This window comes from Chanodichthys erythropterus, chromosome 9 (genome assembly GCF_024489055.1).
Source record: "Chanodichthys erythropterus isolate Z2021 chromosome 9, ASM2448905v1, whole genome shotgun sequence".
NCBI classification, from domain to species: domain Eukaryota; kingdom Metazoa; phylum Chordata; class Actinopteri; order Cypriniformes; family Xenocyprididae; genus Chanodichthys; species Chanodichthys erythropterus.
In genome coordinates, this window is record NC_090229.1 from 7,616,641 (window position 1) to 7,631,426 (window position 14,786).

General features: G+C 37.1%; 1 protein-coding gene across 3 annotated transcripts in view; it reads left to right on the forward strand.

Annotated features, from left to right (window-relative positions):
• The window catches only part of plxnb3 (plexin B3), a 94,192-nt gene that overhangs the window by 14,501 nt on the left and 64,905 nt on the right, over positions 1–14,786 (forward strand). The window contains exon 2 of one of the 3 annotated variants that reach the window (XM_067394413.1): positions 9,137–9,221. The exons of the other annotated variants lie outside the window; for them this stretch is intronic. The gene's annotated coding sequence lies outside the window, so the exon portion shown is untranslated. The remainder of the gene's footprint in view (positions 1–9,136; positions 9,222–14,786) is intronic. 3 annotated transcript variants of the gene reach the window in all.

Below are 14,786 nucleotides of genomic sequence, written 5' to 3' on the forward strand. Positions count from 1 at the left end.
TTGTAGTCCCTACCAGCCATTTGTTGTAGTCCTTAAAAAGCGATTTCTGTAAAAGAAAATATCTCTCTTTGCATTGAACTTTGAGCGTCGTAACTTTGCAGATGTTGTTTATGCTCAAACAGCAACATTACACACTAACTAAAGTTAAAAAAGTGAAATCATAATAAAGGTCCCCTTTAATAGAACTATTTTCTATTGGAATATATTTTAAAATGTAATTTCAGAAATCATTCTAACATGCTGATTTGCTGCTCAAGAAACATTTCTTATTATCATCAATGATGGAAACCGTTGTGCTGCTTAATATTTTTGTGGGAACTGATTCTTTCATTCTTTGAGTCTTTCTTATTATTGAAGTCTTCACTGTCACTTTTAATCAATTTAATGCATATTTGCTAAATAAAAGAATTAATTTATTTCAAAAACCTTCTCAACGGTATTTGAAGTACTTGCGTTTGTCTTTCACTGTCTTAGGTTACTTGAAGGTGAGTAGATGATAACACGGTTATATCCCCTTAAATCTGTTTCTTTGCAAAACACATGCATTTGACGGGAATTGGACAACAAACAAAACCTCTGTGAACAAGTCGGCACTCGACGGCTCATGAATTTCAGATGAACATCCCTCTGAATCATATTTACAGATCCTTCTCTGATAACACGGCGTCAGGTCATCGTGGCGGCTCTCGGATCTTAGTTTGCTTTACCACCAGCTTTTGTGATGTCATAACGGGTCATTTGCTATCTCCACGGATCAACTGTGGCGTGTATTAGCGCTGATCAAAGCGTGCTGTGTGCGTGTCTGTGTGTTTGAGGTGCGGCGGTGCAGTGGGAGTGACTTTCAGAGGCAAAGGGACACCCGGATTTCCCCCCCGGGAGATTAAGGCAGAGGACTGGCCTCCTTGCTGGGTGCAGACAGATTAGGAAGCGCCCGGCTCAGACACAGATCCCGTCAAGTGTGGTGACAGAGTGTGTGTTTGCGTGAAGGGCTCTTGATCACGCCAACCGCTGCGTTACTTTCCCAATTGCCTGTCATCACGCATTCAGCACAATCGCAGAACTTCTATCGAGGATGTGCTGAAGGTGCCATTAAAAATGCATGATTTTTTTTGATATCCCGTGCATTTTCCCAACAGGGTTTCCGGGAGGGTACCTCTTCCTTTCCAAACAATAGCAAAATCTCCATACAAGCGGTAATTAATTTTTTTGTTCTAGAATCTGGATTTCTTTGAAGCCCAGCAGCTACACTACTTGTTTGTCTTTGTTTGAGCAGGGCACTATTTTTATTTCAATCCACGTTCCGGGTTACATTCAGAACAAACAGCTCTGTGTTTTTCTTTTTACGCTTAATACGCAAGAAACTGACGCATTGACCCATGGCTGCTTTGTCCCAAATCCCTCATCCATCTGAGAATAGGAGATACCACACCGTTTGAGGATTTAGCCTGAAATAATCTAGAGCGAAAACGAGGTACTTATCCCCCCTGATGGGCTTCCACACCGTCGCTGCTCCCCGACTGTCGCCAAAATAGCTGCAATGAAAGCCTGGTGTGGTTACAGTGGAAGACGGCGGAGGCGTTCGGCTGCTGCTTCTCTTTCTCTCCGTCTCTCTGTGTGCTTTTGAAACATGGCAGCGCTCTTCACATGAAAAGAGCTCTTCAAACTTAAACCGCTTTAAATGCTCTCCAGTCCTGCTGTAACATCACATTATCGACTGCGGCTCTTTATTTACTCTCATTGACTCACCGAAGGCGCACAGACACATTTTTCTCCATTTGTGAAGTGCACTAACTGAGTTTCTTGGTTTTGCGGTGGGGGGGCTTTTGCTCCCTTCAGGTACTCCTGGGGAGTTTGTACACAAGATTCATTACGACGTGATGGGGGTTCGAGTGGTTTTGGTTGGAACATAATGAATGTGTTGGGCAAATTCATATTTTTTACTCTCTTTTACACTTCCTGATTAAGGCAGGTGCTTTTTTTTGGTGCAAAATGAAGAGCGATGGATATGATGTAGGTGTTTAAATGATGCTTTTATCATTCTTGTGATGCCGCAGTGAATATAATTTAGTGACGCATGCCATAAAGTAGCTAAATGAGTACTATATATCTTTTTTATTTTTTTATTTATGATTCATTTATACATTTTTAGGAGGTTTACAGGGTGGGGGGAAAGGGAAAAAAATAAATACATTTTAAATTTATTTAAATCTAAAATATATTTTGAATGTAAGGGAGGTAATAAAGTATAAATAAATAATACATTAATACAATAAAATAAAGCTCTAAAATGTACAAACATTGATAATCAAAGTTGTAAGTGCAGTGAAAATAACTCCTTTTTCTTCATAAGCCATACACAAAATATGCACAACACACTATATTTTACAGTCAGCATTCACAATAGAAATTAAATTATGGCGAATACCGGTTGGTTTTAACCATGATTTGTTGTCATCCAACAAACAGACTCCATTAATCTCACAGTTTATAGAAGAGATGTCAACAATATTTCAATCTGTGCTCAGATTTGCCAAGATACTAAAGTCTAAAACCAGACATCGTAATATAAAACTCAAACTTTACTCATCAAATTGATATGAACTGCTATACACATTCATTTTATAACTCCATACTCTTATATAGGTCAACGATAGTCTCATTTATCAATTTTTAAGTCTCCAAACGGATTTAATAAGAAAGATTTAAGACAAAAATGAAAGGGTTAGTTCACCCAAAAATGAAAATTCTGTCATTAATTATTCACCCTCATGTCGTTCTACATCCGTAAGACCTTCGTTCATCTTCGGGAACACAAATTAAGATATTTTTGATGAAACCCGAGAGCTTTCTGACCTCCGATAGACTGCAAAGTTATTACCACTTTCAATGCCCAGAAAAGAAGAATTTGTTGAATAAAGTCTTTATTTTATTTTTATTTTTTTCTGCACAAAAAGCATTCTTGTCACTTCATAACATTAAGCTTGAACCAGCAGTTTTTAACGATATCTTTACTAAGTAATAACGTTAATTTGCAGTCTGTCAGAGGTCTGTCAGAAAGCTCTCGGATTTCATCAAAAATATCTTCATTTGTGTTCTGGAGATGAACAAAGGTCTTAAGAGTGTGGAACGACATGAGGGTGAGTAATTAATGACAGAATTTTCATTTACTATAAACCCGAATAAGTTGGCAAATTTGAAGTAATCAGTTACAACAAAATTTTTATGTTAAGGAATTCAAAGTTTAAGCAAGCAGAACTGGCAGATATATTCATACCTTTTTAATTGCTCTCAACTTGAAATGTTTGAGTAAGCTAATTAATATACTTTAACTACATTTACATGTAATCCCAACTATAACTAGCTATTTGAACAAATGCTAACATGCTAGCATTATAATGGCTTGGCACCATAGGCTATAAAAAAAGATGGACGCCGCGACGCCGCTTCCTTCCATTGTATGGAACTGAAGCCAAAACGGACGCCTATGGGCGCTGACACGTTACGCAAAAACGTCAAAAAAAAAAGTTTGGAACCTGGGCATGCGCAGAAAGACTCGTCAGTGGAGCCCGGAGGCGGAGTATCAAACTTCCGCCCAGACGGCTGCGTCATCATTGATGCATTTTAAATAGGCTATATAAATTATACGTAATTTAAAATTCTACCTATAAAATAATATGCTATTCTGTTTCTAGATCAATAATATTTTTGAAACACCAAATTCAGTAGATGAACTCAATATAATATGCCTCTAGAAACTCTAAAATGTCAGAAACGGTCCTGCCATTTTAAATAAAAGGTATAAACTAACGTTACAGGAGATTGATTGCTGTAGACAGTGCTCTATAATTAATTAGAGTAGGCTATCATTAGTTTTATCCTGCTAATTATTATTTTATACCCATAAAAATAATTATAACTGCCAGATAACGATCACTTGCTTTTTTTCCGTCATGGCTAACGTTAGGCATGTTATCTTAACTAATAACGTTTATTAATTAGCTTATGAAGCCCACATTTAACGTTACCAAGAAAAGCTCAGATATCCACCAGATCCTGTAGGTCAGTTAGTACAGTTTACTGCTGAACAGCTCAATTTGTCGGTGTGAAATAACACAGAAACTGAAAATTAATAGTTATTTATTTATCTTCAATCTCCCCTCGAAGCCCCGACAGTCCTCAGACAAGCTGTCAATCAAATGCGAATCACGACGACACGACCCGTTTCTATAGCACCAAATTGCTAGCTAAAATCAAACTTATCACAAAAACAAACAATTGAATATAAATCGGCGTGATAACAACTACCTCAAATGACCAAAACCATCTTTCGGAAAATTTTATTTGAAGTATAATTTATTTTTATGTTTTAACTTGAGTCTTATTCGTCTGCATTGAGAGGGCGGGGTTTATGACCTGTACTGCATCCAGCCTCCAGGGGGCGATCAAAGAGGCCGCAGCTTCACTTTTCAGGATGTTTGAGGCACACCCGCTTAGCACTTGCTCAATGAGTACAGTATTATAAATAATTTAATATACCTGTTCCCAAACCAAGCCGCATGCTCCACTTGTCAGCATGATGGTAATCCTCCAAATTAGCGCATCCAAACTCTAAACACTACTAAATCTCTCACTTAACATTAATCTTGGTCAAAAAAACATTATATAACACTTAATTTTAGCATTTACTCTCCCTTTTCGAGTGCCGTGGCAAAGCATGCTGGGAAATAGAAGTCCTAGCCCAGTTTCAGTTCAATTTAAGTTCGTCTAAATGAAAAGAAATGAGTTTATAAAACTCAAATCATTGAAAGAGTTCAGATTACTTCAATCTAATTTGCTTAATTTAAGTCTGCCCGACTCAAACCAATACATTACTTTCAGCATTAGGGTTTACAGTGTTTTTGGGTGAACTAATCCTTTAATGTTTAGTTAAAAAGACCCTATATGTTCCACTGAGACCGTGTGGTTTATTGGTTAATGTTAATCAATAGCCGTATTTCAGATGATTTCAGGCTACTGCCGAGGTTTTAAAAAGCCTCCAGAAGTGGGTGCAGGAGATTAGGTGGCACCTCTGGCTCCATTCTAGTATCCCACTTTTCACTATCCAATCAATTCCTAATGGATAAAATCATGTTCTACTTTCTTTTTCTTGTAGAGTGTCTTGTTCTAGCCAGAAATGTCGCATTATGGAAGTAAAATGGGTTGCAAATGCTGTTTCGTGTTGACTTTAAATCAGCCGTACTGCAGCTGAGAACTCATTTAAGTCTCCTTAAAAGTTTTAAAAGGACATCTCTGAACTATTAAATAGCCTTCGGTGGTTCTATCTGATCGAGACACTTGAGGATTCATACTTATAATAATACCCAACATACTGTTTAGTGTACTGTATACTTTTTCTTCCCTCCCCACATTCTTATCTGATGGTAAAGCAGGGCTTTTCCACTCTGAATGTTTAACAAAGCTCCGTCTCCCATAACGGCTCGACAGTCTAATCCCAGAGCTGTTTTTATCACACAGAAATGCATTCGGTTCCACACGCCCATCATCTCCATCTCTCCCACAATCGTTTAGCCACCGTTTATGGGCACGGACTCTGGCGAATAGATTTCGCAGCTGTTTTGAAGTGTTTTTATTTGTTTGGGTTACGGCGGCCACATGAACTCTTACAATGAAACCGCTGTGTAAAACGGGAAAGGTCGGCGGCTGGGTGTGTGTATGTGTGCCACGCAAAACTCTGTTCTTCGTCATGCTGTCTCTCTCTGTCTGTCTTTTGTTTCTCTCCAGGGCTCTTCCTCTCAGGCCTCGAAGTTGTTTTCCTGCAATTGTCTACCCCCTGCTTTCCCTCCGTTCTGTCTGTCTCTCGCTCACTTGTTCTCTCTCTCCATCCTGCTTTCAAGCATGTGGTTCGCTCTGTTTGTCTATGAGGTGCGAAATGCAATTTGGCTTGTTAGCTACAAAACGAGGGTCGTGAGGGCACATGGTTGCAAAGCCAATTTGCCTTTTGTGTTTCTGTCCATAAAGTTCAAGTGAACCCCTTTAACAACTCAACAGCACTATTGCAAAGCCTAGTGAGCTGCCCTGCTGTCTGCTGCCCACGTAGGGAGCATCCTTACTCAAATGGAGTGAGTGATTCAGCTCGGAATGTCTGAAATTCCATCTTCCTTCTAGGGGAAGTGCAATAGAATGATGCTTTAAGTTAGATTTGTGTGATTTCATTGAGATGATATGGGTATGTATTAAAATTACCAATATTATTGAGAGGACGAGAGAGGGATAAAAAAATCAAATATGAAACCCGAGTGTTGTCTTATATTTCAAGTAATATACTTGAAGGGATAGTTCACCCAAAAATGAGAATTCTGTCATCATTTACTCACCCTCAAGTTGTTCCAAACCTGTATGAATTTCTTTCTTCTGCTGAACACAAAAGAAGATATTTTGAATAATATGGGTAGCCAAACAGTTGATGGGCCCCATTGACTTTCATAGGATGGAAAAAAAAATACTATTACTATATAATAATACTATAAACAGATGCTAACTGTTTGTTTGTACATTTTAAAATGCATATATAACTCCACATATGTTGTAATGTATTTTTATGCACCACCATTCTAGTTTGGAGCCAGTAAGATTTCTAAAAATATTTTATTTATTTATTTATTTATTTTTTTTCCTGCAAGGAAACATTAAATTGATCAAATGTGTCTGTAAAGACATTTATAATGTTAGTCAGATTTATATTTTAAGTAAATGTTCTTTTCATCAACTTTCTAGACACCAAAAAATCCTAAAATGTATTTCTTGAGCCGCAAATCAGCATATTAGAATGATTTCTGAAGGATCATGTGACACTGAAGACTGGAGTAATGATGCTGAAAATTTTAAAATATAATTAAATAGAAAACAGTTCTATGAAATTGTAATAATATTTCATATTATTACAATTTTTACTGTATTTTTGATCAAATAAATATAGCCTTGGTGAGAATTATTTTATTTTTTTTTTTTTTTACAGGCTTTTAAATGGTGTATGTCTCATAAAAATCTGAATGAGACATACAAATATTTAAAAAATGTAAATAAAACATCCCACAAAAGTTTGGTTTGGTTTTGTATTTCCAGTAAAAACAAGTTTTTAGTGTCTAAAAAAAACAAAAAACATTTAACAGTACATTAGCAACATGCTTACGAAACTTTTAGAAAGACAATTTACAAATATCACTAAAAATACCATGATATCATGGATCATGTCAGTTATTATTGCTCCAACTGCCATTTTTTGCTATTGTTCTTGCTTGCTTACCTAGTCTGATGATTCAGCTGTGCACAGATCCAGACGTTAATACTGGCTGCCCTTGTGTAATGCCTTGAACATGGGCTGGTATATGCAAATATTGGGGGCGTACATATTAATGATCCCGACTGTTACGTAACAGTCGGTGTTATGTTGAGATTCGCCTGTTCTTCGGAGGTCGTTTAAACAAATGAGATTTATATAAGAAGGAGGAAACAATGGAGTTTGAGACTCACTGTATGTAATTTCCATGTACTGAACTCTTGTTGTTTAACTATGCCGAGGTAAATTCAATTTTTGAATCTAGGGCACCTTTAAATAAAATTAAAACACATTTGCAAATACAATGTAACTTTTCTCAGTTTTGCAGCTTGTACTTCAAGTTCAAAAATCCATAAACTGCACGTCATATTTTAGTTCCTTTTTTTAATTACGTGGTTTCTAGAAAGAAAATGATTCAGTTCAACAGAACCTAACTGCAACCAAAATGCAATGTGGTGAATTTGTTGTAAAAGCATTTTGTACTTGCTGGGTCACTAGGTTTTGGAACAGAACTAACATAGTTTGTAGACAGAGTCATTTAGATTGTAAAATTAGCACCCGTGACAGAGCTCACTTGCTCTCCCTGGAGATCTTTGGTCTCTCTCCGTTGATTTTCTCTTCTAGCTAATAAGGAGGTGTGCCTGCGGCTCATTGGCGAGTGAGTCTTCACTGGAGCTGTGTGTGGATCCGTGTTGGGTTCTGCTTACAGCAGAGGGTCGTCCCAGGCCAGTTTTTGGGAGGATGGGTAGCCCACTCTCTTTCTCTCCAGGCCTCTGCGCACACATCCTGAGCGTCTTCTCATGTAGCAGTTTAATGACAGTGATCTCTGCCGAAAGGGACGTCCAGACAGGCTCGGTTATTCAAGCCAAAATCTGCTTCTCCACATGCCACTATCTCTGTGAACACCCTCTTCCTTTCTCTCTCTCCACAGTTGTCCTTTACTTTCTACATTCCCCTCTACTTCCTGTAATTCTGTTCTGTTCTCTGTCTTCCACTTCCTGTTCGTCTTTTTACATATTTTTATTTGTGTACTTTCAGACAGAGGGCGAGAAATCTGCAGGGTAAAGCTGTCGTCTCTGACAGAGAGGCATGTCTTCTATAATTTCTTTATTAAAAATTATAAACTATAATATATAAAGTTTATAATGTATCCAATTATTTTGTATAAAGTATTTACATATTATTAGATTGCATGTAACCATCCATGTAATCTAATAATAATCTGATGTGCGTGTAATATATGTATAATATATATATAATATTTTGCATGTAATCATCCGCACACACGCACACACACACATTTTATATATATATATATATATATATATATATATATATATATATATATATATATATATATATATATATATATATATATATAAATGCTCATCAAGCCTGCATTTATTTGATCAAAAATAATCTATTTTGACCAATGTTATTTCAGTGCAGGCTAGCTGACTGAGCGGATGAATAAAAAAAATCCAAGAATTACACTATTTTGTTTCTTTAAACTTTGTTTTAACAATCATTTCTGAAATAAATGGCACAAAACAATGTGCGCTTAAGTTTTTCTGCTCCTACTGTTCTAGAATCAGCTTTTCATATAGGCAAAGTCACTTTAAGACAAGTCATTTCACTCGATGGCCATCTTTGAAACCCCTCTTGGGCATGCAAGCGCAGCTCCTATCTCTTTGAATGGGGAAACATCAAATTCTCCAAAGCTGTTTGCCAAGCATTCGATTAAATTTCATATTTGAAATTACCAATGAAATCTGACAACAACTGTCTCATTTTTTTCAGGCTGGATCACGCTAATGCGCATGCTGAGTCCTAAGTACGGACTGTTTCTGTAGGAACCGGAGCTTCTAACGGCCGCAGCAGTGAGGTGATGACTTTTTCCAATCTGCGATTGGCTCTTATTTAGAAGGCAGGACTTATTCCACCATATTGCGCGTTGCACTTTCTCCCATTCAAAACAATACAAGTAACGCATCTTGTGTTATTCTATAGTCTTTGTTATGGGCTGAATTTGAGGAGAGGAAACTTATCCTAGTGCAGCAGTTGTGAGTAGCGTTTATCCAGTCTGACTTTCCTAGCAGTAAGTTCAAATATTATATTAATATTAAATATTTATTAAAGGTGCCCTAGAATTAAAAATTGAATTTATCTTGGCATAGTTGAATAACAAAAGTTCAGTTCATGGATAAGACATACAGTGAGTCTCAAACTCCATTGTTTACTCCTTCTTATAGAAATCTCATTTGTTTAAAAGACCTCCAAAGAACAGGCGAATCTCAACATAACACCGACTGTTACGCAACAGTCAGGATCATTAATATGTATGACCCCAATATTTGCATATGCCAGCCGATGTTCAAGACATTAGACAAGGGCAGCCAGTATTAACGTCTGGATCTGTGCACAGCTGAATCATCAGACTAGGTAAGCAAGCAAGGACAATAGCGAAAAATTTTAAACACTTTCAGTCTGTATAATTCATAAACACAACTTCATTCTTTATAAATCTCTCCAACAGTGTGTAATGTTAGCTTTAGCCATGGAGCACTATCAAACTCATTCAGAATCAAATGTAAACATCCAAATAAACACCATACTTGCGCGATTAGACATGCTGCATGACAAACACTTTGTAAAGATCAATTTTGAGGGTTAAATTAGCTGTGTGAACTTTGTTTATGCTGTTTAAGGCAAGCGCGAGCTCCGTGGGCGGGGAGCGTGAGCATTTAAAGGGGCTGCAGCATAAATCGGCGCATATTTAATGATGCCCCAAAATGAAAATGAATAAAAAAAACATCTATGAGGTATTTTGAGCTGAAACTTCACAGACACATTCAGGGGACACCTTAGACTTACTACAACTTTTAAAAAGATGTTCTACGGCACCTTTTAATATAAATATTATCTTCTGAGGAGGCAGGGAGGGCAGTGCCTCCTTAAAAAAAATGAGATGAGATGAAAAAATAATCCATATTACAAAAATAAAATTTATACAAAAAATATTACAAATTGTGACATTAAAAAGTGTATAAATCAGTAGTTTTTCTAAAGTAACACTGCTGTGACAACAGCGGAAGTCCGTGTCTGTCTTGCCTCCCCTGAGCCCAGTGAGTTTTAACAGACCCCCTAAAGCGTGTTGTGGGTTTGGTGGGGGGTAATTGAGAATGAATGGGGGAAAGTCATGTGAGAAGGGGCACACTATGATTGGATATGATTGGTTATGATTTGATATGATTGGTTTGTGTGATGAATCCTGCCTCTTGTTTTTGTGTGCGTTCGCAAATCAGCCTGAATGAACAACGTTATGATGTTAAAATAAACAACTCAGCCACTTAGATATCAAATCTTTGTCATGTCAAAATCAACTTGAAATGGCCTGAAAACACAATGACTTGGAAATTAAAGGTACATCTTCATGTCTGTGACCAGTGTTTACTGAGCTTTGATGACTGATGATCCGAAAATAAGGTGACTATTAAAAAGAACCACTGAATATCAGTTCACAAATAAAATATATTGTTAAATTGTTATTGCCTTTAGTTATTATTTTGTAAAAGATGTAAAAATGCTTAAAATACTAAATTGATGAGATTTATACTTTTATACTTTTATTACATAAAAAACAAATCAAATTCTGTGAGGACTTTGCCTTCTCATTTCAGAAGAACCACTTAGCGCCACTGCCTACTGTATTTCTGCTTTCAGTCTTTTAGCTTCATTTCTCCTGAACTTCAGCCCTCTTCTGTCCATCGTTTCTCTCATTTACTCTTGGCATGTCTCAAAGCTTCCTCTTTTTCTCTATGCCTGTTTTTCCTCTTCGCTTCGCGCTCTCTCTCGTTCCCCTTTGACACTGTGTGGGAGTGAGATTTGCAGGGTAGATTATAGAGTGTGTAATAGTGTGTGTCAGAGGCAGGGCTGCCACTGTAATTGGTGCCTTTACTCCACAGCTGTCTGAGCCCAGCAGCATCTGTTTCACTGATCACGCACATACATGCGACTCGCTGAGCGGGTAAACCCAACAGAGCATCTATTGCGTGCTTCACGTTATTGATTTTCCCTAAGTGGAAGAATTTCAGCTATGTGTGTCACTGAAGTCTTAAGGATGGACAGCTTCTGTGGCACGCCATCGACTACCACAGTAAATAATGTTCACCCTTTTGTAAAACAAGGAACACGGAAAAGTATTTACAGTAACGCACTTCTAATGCCCATCAGGCAGGCATGGTGCACCGCAAATAGAATTTAAAATATGTAACTTAAAGGGTTAGTTCACCCAAAATTTCTGTAATAAATTACTCACCCTGATGTCGTTTCAAACTCGTAAGACCTTCGTTCATTTTCAGAACACAAATTAAGACGTTTTTGATGAAATCCAAGAGGTATTTGAATCACACGTACTGTAGGCAGCAACATCATTGCACCTTTCAAGGTCCAGAAATGTTCTAAAGACATTGTTAATATAGACAACTTGACTGCAGTGGTTCAACCTTAATATTATGAAGCGACGAAAATACTTTTTGCATGCAAAAATAATGACTTTATTCAAGAATTCCATCTCCTCCCTGTCATTCTCCTGTTTATGTTCAGCGTTCCAGGCCGGCTCCTGCGTCGGTCATTATGATTCAACTGGAAAATCTATAGATTTCTTTTTCTTACATTTGAACTTCCTGTATGTAAATTATTTATCCTGTTTGCCATTATATCTTTATAAATATTCATATTTTTAATGTGTTAATTTGTTTATATATCTATTTTTTGCCTCATTATTGCAATGGAAAGTAGACTTAGATAATGACGTGGCTTAAATCTATCAAATAAATAAAAATAAAGCCACAAGCCATGATTATTGGGTCCAGTACCTGTACCTCATTTCGACAAGTGATATAATTACTATGCATCTTTCTGAATATTATGTGTTTTTACTGCAAAGTCAGCAGTCTTGATATTGTAAGTTAGGATTTGATGAAATGGCTTCAATTAGGAAATCAGCCATTCAAACTGATTAAAAAGATTAGACCGAAAAGGATTTCTTATAAGGACTACATACAGCCCTCATCTGTCATTCACATCAAGATAAATGGTTTTGAAATTACTGTTAGCCAATGGAGCATGATAAATTTGTGAAATTTGGCATGTTTCTTCAGAATGTCCCATTTTCCATCTATACCAAGTTTTGTGAAGTTTGAACTTTGTGCTCACAAGACAGGCCAATTTATAAATTTGGGGCTCAGCCCAAAACATATTGACCTATATCTGCTAAACGGTTCAATTAAAATTCTTTTGATAACTTTTTATCAGGAGCATCTTGAGATGGTGCATAACAGATTTAATGCAAATCAGTCAAGACTATTTAAGAAGCTCAATATGGAATGCTTGCAAAAATTGATAAAATCATATACTAGCCTCAAATCTCATTCACTCTTTTGCATATGCAAACTGGCATTTTTGTCACATTTTGACACAGAAACAATGGAGGTGTTGATGTCAAACATGGTGCTACAGTATGTATCTTGACTCCAAGTTTAAATGTGTGCATGCATGAATGAGATTTGTGAACTACAAGGAGAATTTTCAGCAATTAACAACTTGTGTTTTGGTCAGTTCCCCACAAAACACACAAAAAAATCTTAGAAAGTCTTAGAATAAGTTGTTTGGACTACTTTATGGTGCTTTTGGCCATTTTTGGAGATTGACAGCCCCTGCTTTTTTATGGCATGCTGACATTAAAGAGCAGCATCAATGAAGTATTCATGTATTCATAATGCTTAAAGGGTTAGTTCACCCCAAAATTATAATTTTGTCATTAATTACTCACCCTCATGTCGTTCCACACCCGTAAGACTTTCGTCTTTGAAATCTGAGAGCTTTCTGTCCCTCTACTGACATCTTTCAAGCCCCAGAAAGGTAGTAAAGACATCATTAAAGTAATTCATGTAACTCCACTGGTTTAACCTCAATTTGATGAAGCGATGCGAGTGATTTAATGACATCTTTACTACCTTTCTGGGGCTTGAAACTGTCAAGCAGTTGCGATGCTGTCGATAGAGCTTAAATTGTATTTATCCTCATTCCTCAAATATTGCTAAAATCCGTAGATGATAGATAAATTGGTTATTTGGATACTCTACAAAAACAATATCTTGTGTGCACACACATCCTTTGAAATCACAACGTTTATCTGCTGAATGCAAATGTGACCAGACATCTGCTGGAAGTAGTTGTGCATAAATGAATGTCTCTTTTCCTCATGTCTTGATCACCTCATGTTGAGATGAGTGATTGCTTATTCTTCCCCAGTAAAGCCCAAAAATTGTCTTCTGCTCCCATTTTGCAGTTCTGATACGATTGCGTTGCAATGTGTTTCTCTATAATTGAATCTCTTTTGATTTATGATGATGCTGCCAGGGTCTCATGGCGCACTGTAGGTTGTGGTAATAAAAGAAGATTTTTTTTTTTAAGGAGGGGGTTTGTGGTGCAATAACAGCCGTTTCCAAGTAATTGAGAGTTTTCATGGATCAAATATGTTCTCTTGTTTCTCTGCCATGTTGTTTGCCTTCGTTGTCAAACCTGTTTTGCCACATTGATGGGGTTGAGGTGAGCTGTCAGCCATGGTTACTCACCCGCCCCCCGTCATTCTTTCGCTGTGTATGTTGCCTCAGGCGTTTGGATACTGTACTGAGGGTCGCAGTAAACATTACAGGGTTTCGGATTCCTTTTTTGAATGAGAGTGAGAGAGGACTGGGGACGGACCAAAACTACAGCAAGATAACAGCATTAGTTTGTGTGTGTGTGTGTGAGTGTGTGGGGGGGTCTGTCCTTCAGGGCTGGATCTGAAAAAGTTGAGCTCAACTGAGGACTGGCATTGCAGTGCTGTTGTTTTGGGTATAGAGAAACCTGCATGGAAAAAGACAGAACCAAACTCATTAGTGGTGCACTTGAAAAATTTTTTGCTGCTTGTTCAGTTTACTCATACAAATGAGCTGATGCAACACAATTCTTGAATATTTTGTTTCATTGCACTGAAATTTATGAGATGGAAGTTTTCTTAATCTGTTTGTATTAGGTCTACATAATAATGCGCAAATATTTGTTGCATTAACTGAAACTGGGCAGTGGATTTCTTGTTCCTAGCTTGCTTGGCAAGGGACTGGATTGGGAGAGTAAATGTTAAACTTAAGTGTTGTTTTATGTGTTTGAGAAAGATGAGGAAAGAGTAATATTGTTAGTGTTTAATGTGGTATTTAGAGATTTAGAAGGCTTTCTTGAGGACCGGTACATTGGAAAAAGTGGTTGTGCAAAATGTCCTTAATTTTAGACTCACTACCATTTAAAACCATTTGGTCAGTAAGATTTTCTTAAAGGAAATAATACTTTTATTTAGCAAGGATGCATTAAAGTGACAGTTAAAGGGGTGGTTGATTAGGATTTCACT